The following is a 12377-nucleotide window of genomic DNA, read 5'->3' on the forward strand; positions in this document are numbered from 1 at the left end:
TTATTCAACCAGTATTTATTGTGCACATACTGTGGGCCAAGCACTGAGTTAGCTACTGAAATGGGCTGTGGACTATTCTTAATGAGAGGGAAAAGGAAGTATGGAAATTGGAATTGAGGAAAAGATATGGAATGTAACAGAAAGTTGCTCTCAGCTCCTTGATGGAGAAAGCTGGATAGTCCTGCTTCTACAGGTGTATCTAAATTTTCAAAAACCACAGGTCTGCAAAGTTGATGAACTCAACACCAGGCGAAGTTAAAACATGTATTTCCAATTCATGCATGGTTTCCTTATTTTGAACTCCTCCTCCTCTCATGGGTGAGTTGGCTCTAATCATTTAGACGCTAAAGGCAGTCCTCTATCAAGACCGCTTGGATCTCAGCTCCAAACAAAATTGACCAGGTGGGGAAGAGAAATCAAAGTAGTTCCTTCCCCTTCTCTTTGGTAGAGAAAAGTCTGCTAAGATTTTAAATTTATTTTTAATTTTATTTTGAGATAACTCTATTTCAAAGAGAACAATCTGTTTGAAATAAAAAAGTATGTATTTACCCCTGATACGGCAAAAAATTCAACCTGTTAGAATTTTTTTAAGTTTATAATCCAATGCTGCAAGAAACCATAGACTCTGTCAGTCATTCCAATCTTATGGTGCATTTGTTTATTTCACTACTTTTTCCATAATTCCCTTAGCCATCAGCTGAGGGAGTGAGAGTTTTCCTGGGGGTTACAGCGTTTAATTCTTTTGTAAGGATCCTGAAAGGTCTAGTTACTCCTAGGAGTACAAAGCAGGAGACAAAACAGTAGCCACCAAAGATTGTCCTAATTCTCAGAACCTGTGAATGAGGCAAGAACCCTTACATGGCAAAGTTGTTTTGCAGATGAGAGTGAATTGAAGATCTTGTGATGGGGAGATTATCTGGGATTTGCAGGTGAGCCTAATCTAAAGGTGAGTCTTTAAAAATTGGAGAAACTTTCTCAGCTGTGATCAGAGACAGACATGTGACAACAGAAGCAGGGGGTAGGAGATGCTAGTTGCTGACCTTGGAAGAGGAGGAAAGAAGCTGTGAGTTAAGGAATGTGTGAGGCCTCTAGAAGCTGGAAAAAGCAAATAAATGGATTCTCTCCCAGACTCTGGAAGGGATGTAGCTCAGTTGATGCCTTGATTTTACCTCAGTGAGACCTATATGGAATTCTGTCCTAGAGAACTATAAAGTAATACATTTTTGTTGTTTCAAGCCAATTAATTTGCTGTAAGTTGTTACAGCACCAATAGAAAATTAAGACACAGGAAGACAAGAAAGTAGGAACTTCAGGCAAGAAGCAAGGAAGAAGAGGGTTCAAGGCAGAGCTGGGGAGAGGGATCCCCTCCTTGACCCAGTCGATCCCCTTCCTTGACCCAGAGACTATACAGCACGAACCACACACTGGCTGACTGTGGACAAAAACAGAAACTGGGCATTGAAATACAATAAGTCATATACACATCTTTGCTCACTCTGAAAGAACTTGGTTCTCCATTCTGGGCATTTCTTCTCTCAAGGTCTCTGCCCTTATTGCACATCACTGTTGCTGTTTATTATCTTCCCAGAACTCCTGGGGAGTCACCACTTTGTTTCTTTTCTGGATAGTTTGTATACTTTATTTCATCTTGGAATATAAATTCCTTTATTCCACATTAGATTGCCAGCTCCAAGAACAAAAGGACTACATGTGTCTGTTCATCATCGTGTTTATGTCGCTTGATTCCCTGCAGAGTGAATGGGGGCATTTCCCTCTCTCTTCTGAGGCTGTTGTTCCCTCCAGGCCTCTCCTGTCCTCTAGCCCGCACTGTCTGCCATGGAAATCTAAGGGGGATAAGCAGGAACGAAGAAGGAAGTTTGTCCTTTGGTGTTTCGTGGCCAAGGAATCGATATGTGTACAGCAGCTAAATCATCTATTAAAGTTCATTTTGTTTTTTTTCTTTGAGGCTAACCCCAGTTTTCAGATATGTGAACCACTGAGTGTTAACTTTTAATATGATCATGGAGCAATTTTGAGAATCAAAACACTAAAATAGTTACCATACAACAGCAAGAAAATATCTGGTTTCATTCAGTGAATCAGTTTGACATACAAAGTCCGTGAAAGTTACAAGGAAACTGATCCTACGGGGAGCCAAAGGCTAGGAGATTGGACCAGCCAAAGGTCATATATAAAAAGACTAGGTGGAGCTAGAAAAAAATCCAGGACTCATGATTTTCAGTTTAAAAGTTTTGGGTTAAGCACCATCTTTCCCCAGCAGGCCCATCTGAAAGTGGGTGAGACCCCAGACAAACCCTGGTTGCTGCTTTATTTTTTTCAACACATCTCTCACGCTCCTCCAAAAAATGTGTTCATACTGGTGAAATCAGGTAAAAAGATTTGCGAGCCTCAGTTCTTATAAGCACCAACTGGCCAGGGTGCAGAGGTGGAAAGGGGCCTCGCCCTCATCTGTTACCTCCCTCAGTTGACCTGGGGCACCTGCCATAAGGCCCTCACGGCTTTGCCAAAAAGACCCATGTTTGGCCCTTAAAAAGATGCCCAGGACAGCCAGACTCACCCCCAGGAATTAAGCGTCCTACTCCCCCCTTCTCCATCCTCTCTCCCCATTTCCTCCCTACCTTCCTGTTGGTGTTCCTTGCTTGTCCTCAGACTGCAGCTCTGGGACCCCCCTAACTCAGCTCTTGGCCTCTCAGTCCTAACACCCAGAAACTCACTCTGGCCTTGCGGCACTATTCCACCTCCTGCTTCCCAGACAGGACCTGATACTCATCCCTGGCTTCCTAGCCAAGGACCTGCTCCAAGTTTCAGTCTCATTCATTTAGCATGTGACAGGCTCGCTGTTCTAGGGACATCTCTCTTTCCCAGTTTTTTGTTCTTGTTTTTCCACCTTCTCTGATAATCAATGGGTGAGGTATTTATGACAGAATTCTTCGCATTTCTTTGCTTTTTAAAATGTTTTCTCTTTATAAACAGATAATAGAATGGAAGTTATCAAGGGTTAGGGGAAGGGGGGAAAAGGGGCTGTTGTTTAATAGGTGCAGAGTTTCAAGCTTCCCAGTACAAAAAGTTCTGGAGATTCACAACAATGCAAATATACTTAACACGACTGAACTATACACTTTTAAAATAGTTATGAAGCTAAATTTTATTATGTGTGCTTTTTTCATCATGATTTTTTAAAGAAAAGGAAATGAAAATTAATATTTTTTTTCTCCTGAGCTCTGCTCTTTATGCTTTGGGGTGTTGTGTAGGGATCAAATATAATTAAATGCTTATTAACCTGGATTCTTTTAGAAAAAGAATCTACCAAGTGGACCTGTCTTTGGGTTTGCCCAAATCATTCACAGAGCTAATCCCAACAATATGGAAGTATGCATTCCATGAATAACAGTTGAATGTCAACTGTTTGCTAAGCACTGGCAGAAATTCAAAGATGAATTGCATAGAAGCCATTACTTACTGAAGTTCATACACTTAAACAATAATAATGATAACAGAGCTGCCATTTATTTGTTATTCTGTGCCAAAAACCATACTATGTGTTTTATATACATTATGTCTTTTATTCTTTTAACAACCTAATGAAGTAGGTAATTTTTCATAGTCTTCCAGTGGAGTTGATATATACCCATTTGGAAAGTGAAAGTAAGATTACAATCTACTGAAAATGAAATTGATATATATTAATGTCTATGTGCCAAGCAGAGTACTAAAGAATCTCACACATGACATTTATCTCCATTTTACAGATTAGTAAATTGAGAATCAACCACATTAAGAGAATTGCCAAAGGCCATTTAGCTAATAAGACAAAGAAACGTATTTGAAACTGGTGTCTGGCTGTCCTTTGGTATTTTGTGGACAAGGAGTCAATATGTGTACAGCAGCTAAATCATCTATTAAAGTTCATTTTGTTTTTTTCTTTGAGGCTAACCCCAGTTTTCAGATGTGTGAACCCCATAGGCTGCATGACTCTTCCACCACATCATGTGGTCTTCCTATGTAGCAATAATACAAATTGGAAAGTGGTTAAGTGCATTAGGAATTCTATGTGAAATAATGTGGGAGACGAGAGAAGAGATTTACCTCTAGCTGGAGTTGGAGACGTGAGAAAGGTGATCTAAGAGGGAGGAACAATAGAAGCAGAGGGGCAGAAGGAGGGAGGCAGGGTTTGTATATAGCAAGCAAGCAGTAAAGTTGGCCGGGTCTTCTAGGCAAGAGGTAGAGCAATAAGGGGTCAGACTGGGAAGCCACACAAAGGCCCAGGCCTGCAGGACCCGATGACAGCCTCAGGAGTTTAGACTTCAGTATCAACATGGTGGAGAACCATTAAGATCTTTCTAGCAGAGAAACTTTCTAGCAGGACCAAGAGCTGTGTTTTATGTATGTTCATTTAACAAAAGTGTGTGAGATGAACTGGGGAAGGGTTAGTGGAATGAAAAAAGAAACTAGCTAAACTTTCTTCTCATTCTCTCTCTTTTCAGATTAACATTGGCCTTGAGACTGGAAATATGTCCTCAATTGCTGAAATCAAGGATTCAACAGTGTATTTGCCTGAAACAACTTGTTTTTTAAGTGAGTTAATATGACTTTCTTAACCTTTTCCCTTAAAAGTCTGTAGGTTTAAAACATAATTTGAAGTTCATTTTCCAGGGAGGAATCCAATTTGGCTTTTGTTATTTCTGGTCGATATTATATGATTTTATTTTTTTATTGCAAGCCTTTAGAATGGTTCACAGATGTTGCTGCTAAAATAGATCCTCCTGGAACTATTTGGTTTGAGAGAATCTCTGTTGCCATGGATTAAATTAATAGGAGACCTTGTTTAAAATTCAAGGCTATTCTCAAATTTAGGAAATAAATATTTTCTTAAATTTATATAAGGCAGTCATGGGGATAAGTGACATTTGGAATGCTAATCATAGGTCCACATCTTACAGTTCAGTTATGCTGTGCTCAAGTTAAAGACCGTCTCTTCCAAAGAGGGAGAGATCAACAAGGTGAATTTTTTATAAGTTAAGGAATTCATGCTCCAACTTGGTTATTTGCACTGAATAAATATGGTTATTAAAGAATACCTATGGCTTAAATCATACATAATGGCCATGCTGAAATTTAATGCACCATTCACCATTAGAAATAACTTAACAAACTACAATCAAATGTAAATGTCAACTAAATATCAGCGAAGTCCTATACAAACTGACATTGTATGTAGGCAGCACCCAAAATGTATCCTTCGGTCCTACTCTCTCTCACTCTTCCCCTTAATGAGCTCATCCATTGCTACTATGCTCATGTCTTATTGTCGTTCACATATGAGGGATTCACAGGTCTACATTTCCAATTCTGACCTATCTCTTAAGATCCAAAACTATAACATTCTATTATGCATCTCCCTGTCATATATCTGACATTCAAGCCATCCATACAAAAGTTACCATTTTATCTAAAATATGGTTGCTCCTGCATCGGGCGCCCAAAATAGGACATCTACATCAGCATTTCCAGATTGTATTCCAGGAACATCAGCCCTCCAAAAGCTTAAATTTAGAAAGAGATTTAAGGTCAAATAAGTCTGGGAAATTCTACATACTATAGCACACTTTCTTGGAGATGCAAATGAACATTAAACTACTAAAGGATCTTAGTTCTCCTTCAGCAGAAAACATGTTTGTTTATCCCAGTATTTTATTTGATGTTGGATCCATTTCATGCATAACATCTAGTAACATTCTGAAAAACTAGTGTTTACAGAAAACACTTTGAGAACAGCCAAACTATAAATCATTTTGAGTCCTCCTATCCCTTAATTGCTACATAAAATTCATCACCTCTTTGCATAGTATACTGTAGGGTACATCTAGGGACAAACTGCATGAATCTACTTCCAGTTGCCAGTTGCAAGATCTGGGTAAGTTACATAGGTGGTCATGGGGACAAGTGACATTTAGAATGCTAACTATAGGTCCACATCATTGCACCTATGGTTTAGTTATGCTGTGTTCAAATTAAAGTCCATCTCTATCTTTTTTTTTTTTCTTTTGGTATCATTATTCTACAATTACATGAAGAACATTATGTTTACTAGGCTTCCCCCTTCACCAAGTCCCCCCCACATACCCATTCACAGTCACTGTCCATCTGCATAGTAAGACCATCTCTTTCAAGGAGAAAGAGATAAACAAGGTGAATTTTTTATAAATTAAGAAATTCATGCTCCTACTTGATCAGTTGCACTGAATAAACATGGTTATTAAAGAATCTCTGCTCAGTTTCCAGATCTTTCAAATGGTCAACTCTTCTCAAAGGACTGTAAGGATTAAATGAAATGTGTGCATGCACTTAGAACAGTGCCTAGGACATAGTATCCACTCAACAAATCTTTACTTTTTAACCATAATTGTTCCCTCTACAATGTTTCTCAAATACTTGCTGTTTCCCATTGCCATTGACAATTACATGGTTTAGGTATTCATCATTTCCTTCCTGTATAATAATAGCAATTAATACTCAGTTTGATTCTTTATAAATATTCTGGATACTTTCATGTACATTATCCAATTAACCTAATAAATGCTTCATGACTGTTCACAAATTCCCTACTTAGCAATTCATTCACCACACTGCCATTTAATTCTTTGTAAAGCACAAACCTAATGATGCCATTCCCATGCTCAAGGACTCTTACTGACCCCCTCCAGTATCTATGTAATAAAGTGAAGTAAGAGCTCCTCATCAAGGTGGACAAACTCCTGACTTCACATTCGCCATCACAGAGTTTTATAATCTAGTTGCCCTGCACCACTTGAGTTTACAATATACAAGGGGCTCTTGGTCCACCTGAGTTGACTGGTACTGCTTTTTCTTTTGCCTCGAATACCCATCTTTCCAAAAATTCTACTCATTCTTTAAGGTCCACTTCAAATTTTACCTACTCTATGGTTATTTTTCAGTTCTAACCAAGTTAGCATTCTCTTATTGATTCTAGATTAAATAATAAAATACATACATATATTATATAGTATTATGTTCCATCTCACACAATTAATTATACAGGGACTATCTTCCCCACTAAATTGTGAGCTCGATAAGAGGTGATATCTGATTCATTCTTTTGTACAAGTCAAACACAATGCCTTACATGTAGTAGTTGTTCATACAGATATGTATTGACTAAATTTGCCTACGAGAGGGCTTCGTCACACCTTAAACAAATATTATACCTAAAACAATCAATTGATGGGCAATTCCCTCCTTGCCAAATGTTTCTATTCCTTACAAAAGAATTCACAGTAGGATTCCTTAAATAGGGAGGTGAGCCAATATCTTTAAACAAAAACGCAGTCACCTGGAACTTTTGTAAAACACGCCTACAACACACACCTGTGTCCACCAACCCTCCCAGGATCCTGACTTCTTGGGATAATACCATGTTTTTGTTGGGATTCTCTTAGAATAACTATAAGGGTCAATTAACCTACTGGCCCTAGGATAATAATATACATATCTTCATTTTTCCAGTGGAGACTTCCTGGTTGGCTCTCAGAGAAGTGATCTAATCTATAGTCTCACTCCCTAATCTAAGTTCACTTTCAGGTCAGAGGGCCCCAGCTTGTTTCTGATTCAATGACCTCATCTCCTTCAGGGGACCTAGTCTTCCTTCAAAGGCTGTTATTGGAAAAATCACACTGAAGACTTACCTAGTATGGAGACAAATTTTCCAGATCTGAAGTACTCTGTTCTCTACCATGCATTGCTCTCAACACCTCTTTTCTGGGCTGTTGATTGGTCCTAGAAATAGTGGCTAGAAGCAGGAGGAGTAACTCTTTAATAAACCTTCCATTTTCCTACAGGGCACTTAATCAGCCTGTTTCCCAAAGAAGTTTAAATGCTTATGCTTGAAAAGCATATTTTCCATTTTTCTCTTACTCTGTGACCGCCAAAGGACTCATGCCAGGTGTACACAGGAGATGTTTCTGTAGTATAAAGAAGTTTGGGACCAGTGTCATGTGTCACATTCTTTGTTTATCCCAGTATTTACTGACTCACACCTACTACACAAAATCTAATGCTCTGAACCTCTTAGCTATTGCTGCTTCCCATGACAAGGATTGTGTGATTCCATTCTGTCGGTTAATGATAAACTATTATCTATGGCTGCTACACCTCTGCCAAGAGCTTTTTTCCAGAAATCACTTTTATAGTTATTATCTAATCTTTATAAAACCATGGAGGAAGTTTTCCCATCTAACAGATGGTAAATGATTAAGAAGACAGTTAAAGAACCTGCTCAAGGTGACTCGGTAATTTAGTGAGAGAATAATACTGAATGTTCCCAATGTTCATTTACCAATTGCCCATTTTCCATAGTTCAATATTTTCCATACCTCCTAATATTATCTGAGTTCAAGTTTATTTATGGTTGCCTTATTTTTCTTAAACATTGTTGAGTACGAAATAAAATGAGAGATGCATATAAGGATACAGAATAGAGTTAAAAATGCTCTACAGAGAGTGATATGCTGATTCTCTAACTGTTGCTCCCCAGCTCTGGCTGGCTTTCACATATTTTTGAAACAACTGCTTGATTACAAAAGCAGTTACAACCATAGGTATAAATAAGAACATAAAACTATTAAGACTTTCCTTGAAAATTATGTAAATTATCAAAATAATTTTGTAAGTTATATTGTACATTTTTTTAATTAAAAATTTTTAATATTCTTTCCTAGAATATGTTTGTATTGAGTTCAGTGGTACATTCTGCCGGTTATTAATGGTTACAAATTTATTGTTAGTAGCAACTGGTTGGAAAAAGCAAGAAAAAAAAAATGAAGGGTATTTTCACAATTTTGATAGCTATTAATTATAACAATACTTTGTGCATTAGTACAAATTGCATAATTAGTAAGTACTAAGTGTTTTCACTTTTCTTTTTTCTTACAAATTTCATTTTTATCAGATTCAACGATCTCCTTTTTTCCTGGAAGTTTAGAAAGCCTGAAGTCACCTTGCATTTTATAATTGAGACTAATTCAGTTCCTTCCCATTTTGCAAGTGTTCATCAGGTTTGAAACTAGGTTACGTACTGGAGGGTGAGCCTACCAAAACTAAGGTTGGCAATAGAGCATAGCTTCCACGAACAAGGTGGCTGGTTGTTCCTGATGGACTCTCAGTACTTAAAAAAGCACCTAGAGTATAGTAGGTGCTCAATAAATATTTGTTGTATAAATAAGTAATGCTCTGTGGAGGGAGAGAGCCTTGGAAAGGAGCATACAATGACTTCTCTATCTTCTCACATGTGTAAGGAGCATTTGGAGATGGTTCTACTATTGATTTCAAAAGCAACCCAATTTTCAAAATAAACATTTCATTCTACTTTCAAAAAAAATCAACAAAATTTTGGTGTGTGCAGTTATCTTCTAAACAATGTGTATGATTTTATTTTCATTTTAAGACACCTTATAAAAAACATAAGTGATGAGGATAGGAAAATTTTGTCTTTTCCGATGCATTCCCATACTATGTAAATCTTGTTGCTCTGGAGCTTCCTATCCTTTGTTGCAGGCTGTTTCAGTACAAGCCCTCAACTGTGAGTGTTAAAATAGAGTTTTTAGAAAACTTACTGTGAGAAAATAGGCTTGAAAGTCAATAAAAACTTTCAAGAAGATAGACTTTCATAAATAATCTCAGCTCCTTCTGCATACTGTATCAATAGGAGGGCCTGGCTGACCTTATCACAGAAGGCATGGTGACCTCTGCCCACAATACCCTAATGACTCCAAAGATGGCCTTGGAATCTACAAGGCAGAGCAACCACCAAACTGAGTCCCTGAAGGACTGCATAGCTTATTTTAGTTTGCTCATACTTCAGTCCTTCCCTACCCATATGTACGTGCCATTCCCATGAAGAGACAGAGTCTATTCCTAACACACCTTCAAAATCTAGGCTACTTTTATTGACTTGACTATTCATCAGAATGAGGTGACATTCTAAGACTGCCTTGAAGTTCCCACTGAAGCTCTTGGAACCCAGTCACCATACTTTTAGGAATCCCTGCGGAGATACCCGTAAACACTAGTTTCAACTTGCCGGCCATACATATAAACGATCCTGCCAGGCTATCCTCCAGACCGAGTCGGGCTGCCCGAACTGATACCAGGCAGAACAGAAAAGAACGCCTAGCAGAGCCTTTCCCAAATTCTGAATCTGCAAAATCATGAAATATAATAAAAATAGGTGTTTCTTTAAACTGCTAAATTTTGAGGTGATTTATCATGTATCATTAGAAAACTGAAAACATTATCTTCCCTCCTCTTGTGCAGGGACAGAGGGACAGGACCAGTCAGGTAGAACCTCTGTCTCCAGTCCAGGCATAGCCAAGAGCCACTGAGGATTTGCTCTCCCCTCTACCAGCATGAGGTCACTTGAACCATATTTCCTTATTTGTCCAAACACCATCCTTGAGAGGAGCAGAGGAGAGTTCAGAAAAAAAGAGTCTATACATTTGGTCTGACTGAGACTGAGACTTTACCTAATAAGACCGTTTAAGTTATAAAATCAGGGAGCACTTACTGAATTGGTCTGTAATACATCACTACCTAGCATTGTGGGGATTTATGAAGAGTTCAGTTGCAGGAAAAAAATGAAGAGAGCACATTCTCTTTACATATTGGAGTGTAGTTTGAGGGCATTTGTGATCCCACTGGATATATGTTGTCTTTTCTATTTTCTAGATAAGCAAATAAAATTATCAATGTTAGAATGATTTCCATGACACAGTAGACGCTAAACCTCTTTGAAGTTCAGCCCAGTGCTTTTTCTGTAGACTCTTCTGCCTCCTCTCTCCGGATCCCATGTTTATTACCTTGCTTATGCTTTACACCCTCGATGTAAACTTTGGACTTTGGGGACTTAGTTATAACTGCAATGGGTGAGATAAAGAGTAAATGGTGTTTTTAAGGATTTTCCCACAACACACACACACACAAACTCACATAAATCTGAACGGTAACTTTTTTATGTATTTGCACTCACACACACAAACGTCACAGGGTACATGTGTGCATGTGTGCAAAGTTGTGTTATAGAATGGAAAGAATTTACTTTGCATACCTATTCTGGGGAACTATGAGTCCCAGCTGATCTTTCTTCAGTACTTGCTGGTCCTGTGCCCTGTGAGGAATGTCTGAAGAGGAATGTGGCTTGTTTGCCAAATACTCTAGTCTCCTGAGGCCCACCTCTTCTAGGAAGAAGTAGAGGGTTCTACATTGTCTTTATACTTCCTGGGCAGGGCAAGCAAAAGCTCACCCCAAGCTGCAAGAGAGTTAGGGAATCTCTGCTCTGCCTCTAGGAATCCTAAGTGAGCATTAAAAAGCTGTTAAATGTCACCATGTACGCTTGCTTCCCCAGGCAACTTTAGAAGACTGGGCATTCTTTGTAAGCATTATGTGGTCCAGGTGGGCTCCTCAAGTACGGATGGCTCTCTTCATATGGTGCTGTCACACCCCCAGAGAGTTCAGGCGGTTCTTGATACATGAGGACGTGGGAAACAGTGGAGACCCTACGATACAGAAGATGTGGCTGAGGGGAAGCACTATTATCAACCGTTCCTGCAAGGAGCCCACACAGAGGAGAGCAGCTGACACAGGTGCTGCAAGGGGGGACCAGTGGGAGTGACTAAGGACCGTCACAAGAAGGGGTCTCCTAGGACGGCTTCTTCCCTGCAGCCGCCCTTCAGGGTAAGATTTTCTTAAGAGAGAAAGGAAGTCAATCCACATTTTCTACTTATCATCAGATAGGAGTAAAAAGTGAAGTTTCTTATAGAAAAATAAGTGGAGCTGGACCCTTAGAAACTCCAAGTGAGGGCTTAGTCAGCACAGAGACCCCACCCACAGCTGCTCCGCCTTGAGCGTGGACTCAGGGTAGGAACGCTGCAGAATACAAGGTGCTGAGGGGCAAACGACTGCTCTGGTCACCCTACCCTGAAATCAACAGGACTCCAAATAACAGTGTAATAGTCCCTTTTTTCTCTATTTGAGGTAGAAAACTGAAAAACGGTTGAGGTTGATGGGCTTATTTTGAACATTGCTGGCACCTGTGAAAGAATTCATTTAGAGTATCACTCCTGAAACAAAGCTGAAGAACAAACAGCAGGCTCCTGGGGCCTTTTAAGAAGCCCCAAAAGTAATGGGGAAAAAGAAGACCAGGATATAAGAAATTAGTATTCAGTTAATCTTGGGTCTTATTTGATTTTTAAGGCTTAAATACGTATGCAATTCATCTGCTAGAAGTTGTCTCTGTGTCTCTGATCTTTGTTCTTAGGTATAACCACAAGTCTTCAATTATACTG

The sequence above is a fragment of the Manis pentadactyla genome, chromosome 17 (assembly GCF_030020395.1).
Source record: "Manis pentadactyla isolate mManPen7 chromosome 17, mManPen7.hap1, whole genome shotgun sequence".
Lineage (NCBI taxonomy): Eukaryota > Metazoa > Chordata > Mammalia > Pholidota > Manidae > Manis > Manis pentadactyla.